This window comes from Camelus dromedarius, chromosome 2, assembly GCF_036321535.1.
Source record: "Camelus dromedarius isolate mCamDro1 chromosome 2, mCamDro1.pat, whole genome shotgun sequence".
NCBI lineage: Eukaryota > Metazoa > Chordata > Mammalia > Artiodactyla > Camelidae > Camelus > Camelus dromedarius.
In genome coordinates, this window is record NC_087437.1 from 100644710 (window position 1) to 100653393 (window position 8684).

The 8684-nt window shown below is 37.0% G+C and overlaps 1 long non-coding RNA gene across 1 annotated transcript in view; it reads left to right on the forward strand.

Annotated features, from left to right (window-relative positions):
* LOC135318964 (uncharacterized) overlaps positions 1-2345 on the forward strand; it is an 82972-nt gene extending 80627 nt beyond the window's left edge. The window contains exon 4 of the long non-coding RNA XR_010377449.1: positions 2248-2345. This is a non-coding gene — a long non-coding RNA (uncharacterized LOC135318964). The remainder of the gene's footprint in view (positions 1-2247) is intronic.
* Positions 2346-8684: the final 6339 nt, after the last annotated feature.

Consider the following 8684-nt stretch of genomic DNA (forward strand, 5'->3'; position numbering starts at 1 on the left):
AAGAACCTCTGAAATTTTGGTTATCTTCCTGTTCGTGGGTCACCTACCCTGGGTATACAGGTCTCGACTATACCGTGTCTCTGCCCCTTGTCTCATTGTAGTTCCTTCTTTATATCTCTAGTTTGTGGAAAATCTTTTCTGTTAGTCTTTAGGTCATTCTCATCGATAGTTGCTCTGTAAGTAGTTGTAATTTTGGTGTAGTTGTGAGAGGAGATGAGCTCAGGGTCCTCCCACTCTGTCATCTTACCCACCCCCTGGAACAGGATCCTGTTGTTTGTAACCAAGAATACAGGAATTCTTACGAGGAGTGGAACTAGGTCAAATTTGATATAGTAAGGACTAAAGGCAGTGAAAATCTTCTTAAGATTCTGGAAAAATAATCTGAAAATTTATTGTATGCAGTAGTGATATAGTTATTTAAATTTTTACCTGTGATCAATTATAATAAAATATCCTTTGAAGGAAAATCTTTGGGAAATCCAATGTCTCTTGCCTTAGAAAAATAGGAGAGGTATAAAAAAGTCAAGGACTGTTGGGTGAGATGGCTTTTTCTGACAGTACTGGACAGATCAGAGAAGTAGAGTGACAAGTTGGAATGCCTAGATTCTTAGCTCAAGGCATCAATTTTCTATGACCATGCCAAAGATTCACTAACCTTTTAAAGCCATAGGTGTGAATTAGTCATGAGCCAAATCAATAGTTTGGCTAAATCAATTAATTACTAAATTAGTATGCCAGTTGGTTTTTCTGGTCCATGATATCTTTAAAAAAAGTCTGGAAACTGAGAATTGGGATGGCAGTATCTAGGATGATGTGAAGCACTTGGCAGAGCTTAAACTGCTAACTCCACTGACCCTTTCATGCCAACTAACGTAAGCCTTTCCTCCTCTTTCTCAAAAAGTTGTTCTCTTTTTGCTTTAAGATGTTGTCTCAATAAAAAATGTTAAAAAAAAAAGATGTCATCATTTTTTTTAATAGACTGAATTTTTTTAGAGCAGTTTCAGGTTTACAGCAGAATTGAGCAGAAAATACAGAGTTCCCACATAGCCCTCCCTACCCATACGTATATACTCCCCTACCCTCAACATCCCTCATCAGTGTGGCATATTTGGTACAATTGACGAACCAACATGGGCACATTATTTTCAACCAAAGTCCATAGTTTACATTAGGGTTCACTCTTGATGTTGTACATTCTTTGGGTTTTGACAAATGCATAATGACATGTAGCCACCACTATAGTATCATACAGAATAATTTCATTGCCCTAAAAATCCCTTGTGTTCTGTCTATTTAAGATGTCATAAGTGTTTAATCTGTGGGAGATTCTTACCAAGACAACTTTTCTCATTTCCACTCTGAGAATGACTTTAATTGTTTGCTTGGTCCAATTTCAAGTACAGATTGAAACCTGTACTTAATGATGGCCCATATTTAATGAGAGATGCCAGAAGTTTCTTGGTAATAATGCAGAAGAAGTTCAAAGACTTTAGGAGACTGAAGTGATGAGGTGAATTTATCTAATATGACCTAATGTGGCTCAGAATATACTTTATTTACAAGACCTTGAAAAATAAATTCATGAGAAAAACGCCATTTCCTTGGAAAGGGGCTTTAGAGGTTGTTCTCTGTAGACTGGGCGCACAGTGAGATGTTGCAGGTGAAACTGTTTCCTTGATTGCAGCAGGGAGAGTTAGACTCTGGGGAAGCAGAGGCCAAAGAGCCTCTTCACCATCACTGACAAAGTGGGCAGCAAAGTTAGTGTGGTATCAGAATGGCTTACCTGCATCCCATATTAGGTAGCAGGGGAGTCCACTAAGTTCCTGATTGATTTGAACTAAGGCCTGATGAATTACACTTTATAGAATGTTCACCCCTTTTCCTAATTGAATCAACTCAGTATCTAAGAATGAAGAGAGTTTAAAGTACCTTTGAGGAAAAACAGACACACAGTGTGAATCTGCCATTCTAGGATTCTCCAGATTATCCTGTTTCCACTTGCCATCACCATTGTCTCATTTTTATGATTCGTTGACAATGCCTGTGAGCAGACACTAATTTCTAAGGGTTCACAGTGCTACTGCAGACTGCCAGGCAGTGTAGGCATTTATGGAAAGTTAGCTGATAAATAGAATTTTGACCCAAGCAATAGCATATCTCTATGGAAGAGCAGAGGTTTGTGCCACAATCAAATACTTGAAAGATGTGGACAGTTGATGTTTACCCCATCCTCCTTTATCTTTACAGTATGGCTGGTGCTGAAGATAGATGAGTTCTAGAAAATGACAGGTGGTTACTTCAGTCACAACTGCTGTTTCAAATGTGATCTACTTACTGGAGCAAATCAACGTACCCTGACACCTGGTATGCAATTATTTATCTGAAAAATGATCTTTTCTTATTCCTTTTGTTCCATTGAGCAGAAAATAACAGGACTTTTAAAAGCTATCATGGCATCTTCAAAATTTGACCCAGGATTCCATCAACATGTAGTTTCACTGTATAGCTTGCATTCTTCTGCCAGAACCTGGAAGGCAGTTCTCTTAAATGTGATAGTATGACATGTGCGGGTTTTCATTCATTCGTTCAAAAGTGGCTATTCAGTGCCTGTTTTGTGTCAGTCATCTCTCTAGGTGCTGAAAATGTAGCCGTGAACAAAAGAACAAGTTCCTGTCCTCTTAAGCTAACATCAGAGAGGGGAGAGACTGACAATAAACAAATGAGCATGTAAATACATCACACATCAAATTCTGGTGAATGCTATACAGAAAAATAAAACAGAGTCAAGGGAAATAGGGGAGGTCAGAGGATGGGGCAGTGTAACTTAGTATTGGACATTAGGTTGAACTATACCAACAGGGGCCTGATGGAAGGGAGGAAGTACATTATGAAAATATCTGGGAGAAACAAGTTCCAAGTATAAGGAAGAAGAAAGGCAAAGACTGTAAAAGCAGTGGCCTGCATTTCCAAGGTGGTCAGAGTAGCTGATATACAGTGAAGGAGGTGGGATAGAGACAGCAGATCATAATGGACATTGCAGGCCCTCTTTGACTGGGTTGGGAAATAGATAATTTTATGCAGAAGTGTGGTATAATCTGAATTATATTTTAAAGGGATCATTGTGATTGACGTATAATGAATATACCAGATGGAAAAGAGGATGCAATTAAGAGACTAAAATTGCAATGATTAAGATGAGAAGTGATTGTGTCTTAGAGCAGGTTGGTTAGGAGTGGGAGATAGTGAGAAGTAATCACACTCTGGATATATTTTTAGAGGAAAGACGGATAATTTTGTTCATGGCTTGAATTTGTGGTGTTAAGAGAAAGAGAAGAATCAAGGGTTTTGACCTGAGGTTAGCCACAGAAGGAAATGGCTACCACTTTTTGGGCTGGAGGAACCACTAAAAGAAGCAGCATTTCCAGAGTCAAAAAATATGATATATAGGAAAGTTGTTAAGAGAGTAAATCCTTTGAGTTCCTATCACAAGACGATTTTTTTCCTTTTTTCCCCTCTTTTTGTCTATTGAATTTAAATGAGAAGAAGGAAGTTAGCTCAATCTATTGTGGTAATCATTTTACATTATATATAAATCAGACCATCACTCTGTATACCTTAAACCTATACAGTGATATATGTCAAATATTTCTCAGTAAAACTGGGAAAAATTGGAGCCATCATGGATACAGAGCCAAGATGAGAGTTTCTCATTGGATGCAAGGGCAGTCCAGCTGGAGCAGAGGCAACGGAGGATAGCACTCATTGCTTGAGATTCCACAGGAAACAGAATGAAGAGTAGAAATAATGTGACTTTTATTTCCTTCCTGCCCTGTAGGCTTCTGCCAGTGCCATCTACTGGCTGAAATGCTCTGGAAGCCAGAATGGAGGGAAACAAGAGATGGCAGGGAGTGAATCTGAGAGCAAACAAGCAGGGGTACAAGATGGTGAACAAGAGGCAGTTAGATGTGCTGGTTTGGACTTCAGGGTGCTATGGTCTGAGTGTGTGTGTCCTCCCCCAATTCATATGTTAAATCCATAACCTCCAATGCGATAGTATTAGGAGGCAGGACCTCTGGGAGGTGTTTAGGTTGTGAGGGTAGAGCTCTCATGATTGGGATTAGTGCTTTTATAAAAGGGACCTCAGAGGGCTTTCTAGCTCCTTCCACCATGTGATGACACAGTGAGAAGTCACCAATCTGCAACCTGACTGAGTGCCTTCCCCAGAACTCCACGAGGCTGATATCCTGATCTCAGATTTCCCAGCTTCCAGAACTGTGAGAAATAAAATTCTGTTGTTTATAAGCCACCCGATCTATAGAATTCTGTTATAGCAGGTGGAATGGACCAAGATAATATATGAATTTGAATTTTTACATCAAAGGCATTTTTTAAAGCTATTGGAACTTGATGAGATACCCTGGGGAGTGAGTAGAGAAAATGGAGAGAAGAGGCCTAAGAACAGAACCCTGGCCCTCCAGTGTTAAGAGAAAGTGGAGGAATTAGCAAAGGGACAAAGAAGTTGTGCTCAGTGAGCCAGGAGGAGAGCTGAGAGAGTTGTGTCCTGGAAGCTACACGCAGGATTTATTTAAAGAAGACAGTGATCAGCCATGTCAAACGCAACTCACAGGTCAAGTAAGATGAGACCTGAGAATTGAGTCATAGGTTTCAGAAATATCAATATCACTGGTGAGCTTAATAACAGGGCCAGGACTAGGGTAAGGCAAGTGAGGTACTTGCCTTGGGTGCAAAAATCTCAGTATTTTAGTGCAATTAAATGATATCTTAATATGATATTTTAAAAAATAAAAATTAATGTAAAATCTACAATAAGTACAATATTCAAAGTTTAAATAATGACAGAATTGGTAACAGTACCAAGCTGAGCCATATTGGAAGCTGAGAAAAAAAGAAACAACTATGATATTGAGCCTGTCTCTATTTAAACATTTCATAATTTCATTGTTAGCTTTTGCATTAATTTTGATTTTTAAAATATTCCTTGAAAATTATTTATCTTGATAAATGAGATTTGGTCCCTCTTAAATTTTGTACCCAACACAAGAATCTCACTTAGCTTCACCCTAGCCGTGTCCCTGCTTAATAAATGGTTTCATTTGAGAGATGAGAGTGAAAGCGTATTTGAAGACTGGGAAGGGATGTGTTGGTGTATAGAAGGGAGAGAAGAGTGAATGGATCAGGACAGGATTGTTCCTTCAGCCTGGGCCCAAGAGTAAGAAGAGATTTGGAGCAGATGTTCAGCCTGGAGCCAACCTACAGTTGACTTGCAAGTTGCATGTAACTTGATGGAGAAATGCACCTTTGTAATTGCAAGGTTCTGGGATTTGGGAATTGTCACCACAGCAAAGATAATCAATAAAAGTTCTCATTCCTTTATTTTGAGAACAGAAGTTTGAGAAAGCTCACTAAAGAATCTTGATTAGCAGAGGCACTGCTTTAAAGCAAAGAGAGTGTAGAGTGCATAGCAGAGGAGGAAAATCATAAATACCGATTACAATCACATCACCAGTTGCAGAATCGAAGACTGTAGCCTATGCCTTTATTTTTTTCCTTTACTGTGTTTTGAAGATTTTTAGTCAGTTGAACTAGTTTTCAATTTTTTTTTTTTTATCATTTTCTTTTCCTATTCTAATTTATAGGAAGTTGATTGTGGTAAAATTTAGTTCACTGGTTGTAGAATATACAGAGAAAATAGTGAAACACTGTAGGGAGAATATAATCTAGATGAAGTAACTCATGAGGCTTTGGGAAGAGGGGAGCCCTTCTGTACCAGGAGAAGCTGGATTGTGTCATTAAAATTTTTGTTTTGGAGTGGAAAATATGAAAAGAAGTTTGTGAACGAATCCTGGGTAGTGCAAGTGATGAACTCTAATATGCTTGAAAGGCATCAGAAAATGGATCCAGAAATAATGTTTAATTTGGGCACCCTGTGGCACAGTAATTTTTGACATCTAAAATAACCATCATGGATTTCCTGTTTTTAACTGATTTTTAAACAGTTTGATTATGATCTGCTTTGGTGTAGTTTCCTTGATATTTCTAGTCTGATTGAAGATGTCCCAGAGTTTACTAATGCTATATTAATTCTTTTTTTCCAGTCTTTTTTATTTGTTTTGTGTTTCCCTTTGGATACTTTCTAGTATATCTTCAAGTTCACCAATCTTTTCTCCTTCAATATCTAATTTGCCATTAATTTAATTCAATTTACTTTTGTCTCAGATATTGAATTTTTTATTTCAGAAATTCAGTTAGGGTTTTTAAAAATCATTAATGTTTACCTAAAGTAATCTTACCTCTACCTTCTTGAATATATGAAGTATAGTTATGTGTGTATTTTAATGTCTTTACTAATTTTATCATCTGATATTTCTGATCAGCTTTTATTGATTGATCTCTTTCTCCTCATTTTGGGTCACAATTTTCTCCTTTGCATGTTTGATAATTATTGATTGGTTGCCAGACATTATATACTGTTACTTACTAGGTGCTGCTTATTTTTTATTCCTGTAACTATTCTTGAGCTTTTTTCTAGGGTGCATTTAGGTTATGTGGAAACTAATCTTTTAGAGGCTTGCTTTTAAGCTTCTTTTAGGTGGGATCGGAGCAGCCTATAGTCCTAGATTAATTTTGCCCCATTACTGAGGTGATACTCTTCTGAGTACTCTGATGGCCTGTGAATTCTGAAATTTTTCTAGTCTGGGTGCTGTGAGCACACACCATTCGTGGCCCTGCATGAGCTGTGAAGAATATTACTGCTAGTCCTCTTGGGTGTTTTTTTCCTGGCTTCGGGTAGTTTCCTCACACGTGCATCCGAAGACTCGAGAGGGATCCTCTGCCAATTTCAGAAGCACTTTCTCTGTGAAAGTTTCTACTCTCTGGTACTCTGCCCTCTAAAGTCTAGACATTTTTGGCCTCCTTGGACTCAACACTGCTCATCTCAGGGAGACCTCTAGGCTCTGCTTGCGTTCCCCCTCCCTGCACTGTGGTCTGAAATCTCTGTCCAGCCAGAAAGTTGGAGCAATTATAGGGCTTAGCTTGTATATCCTTTATCAAGAAACATAATCCTTCTTTCCACCTTGATTGGAAACAGAAGTCTTGTTATGTGTTATCTTGAGTAAACATTTAAAGTAGTGTTGGAAAACTTTTCTAATTGATGTCTGTTACTTGAGATTATAAGTATGTCCCTTCTTTATGAAAATAAACTATTATTTGATTTGGCAAGGGAAAAAGTAACTTCAACAAAGTTCTCCTAAAATTATTAGAACTTTAATATTAGCCAAGATCCTGGGTAGGATTCTTTCTGTTGTAAATATTACTATTTGTGGCACCTTGAGCAATATTGTTTTCCCATATCCAACCATTATCAATAGTATTTTATCTATGCGAAGACCACAAATTTCTGAAAACCAAAGAACAAGAAATTTTGGGATGATTGATATTCTAGAAGGTTAGTGCTTTCAACAAAGACACAAGAACGTGGTAAAATTGCTTTCTAGAGACTGTAGCTTTTCATATTTAGCATCTGTTCAGAATATTAGAGGGTGGGAATAATAAAGCACTTTGTTTTTACCCCAGTATTGAATTAAAACCAGCTAAATTAAAACCAGCTAAATGCTGATACTTAGGAATTGTATCTATCAAACTATTCAGTGTCTTGGAGGGAGATTTAACTGACACTCAAGTAAATAGGGAATAGGGCCAAGTAAAACCTGTGTACTTTCATTTTTAGAAAGTTTTAGTAATAAAATTTCACTTTATTAGCAGGAATAGATGTTACAAATGGGGAACTCTCAAATGTATTTTAAAATAAAGACAGGAAGCATATCTTGAAATGGTAGATGAAGAACATTCTTTTGAAATGATCCATAATGGTAGTCAGAAAGAAATATTAGAAAAGTATCATCTTTTGAAGCACAAAGATGTTCTAGCCTCTATTAAACAGAAATGGAAAGTCATTAGGAGAATAGGGGTTGAAGTGGAAAGGTAAAATGATGCTGGAAGGGGCAATGAAGATTTTAAGGGTATAGTGAAGAGTACAATTGATACCATGGAAGAATTAAATCAGTGATGGAGTGCATCATTTATAGAAGCTCTCCAAGACTGGAGAGAATAAGAGTAAAGGTATAAAAAAAATGTGTGTAAATAAAGATATATGGAAAAACATAACATGTGGAATGCTTGATAATTGTAGGATATCTGACATAAACATTACAACACTTAGCAGCAATAACCAGAGTCTTAAGTGAGGAAAGTACACTAACATTGAAAAAAATTAGTACAAATTGAGAATTTATTTTCAATCTATGTAAAATCAGTGACTCAAGTCTACATCCAGATGCAGCCTTACAAAATCTTTGAAAATAAAAATTGGAAAAGCATCTAGCACCTCCTTCTTTGGGGAAAAGTTATTAGGTTATTTCATCAAAAGGACAAAAAGAAATTCTAGCCTCAGACTTCTCCTCAATATTAAACGCTACAATAAAGTGGAATTAAAGTGATAGAAGTTTAACGGGGAAAACTTGAAATGCTAAATTTTGCATTTAGCCAAGTTATCTTAAATGTTTTTGAACAACAGAAATGCATTCTCAATTATCCAAAGGTTCAGAAGATATACCTCACATCTAAATTAAACAAAAATAAATCTTAAATTTTAACTTCAGGCATAT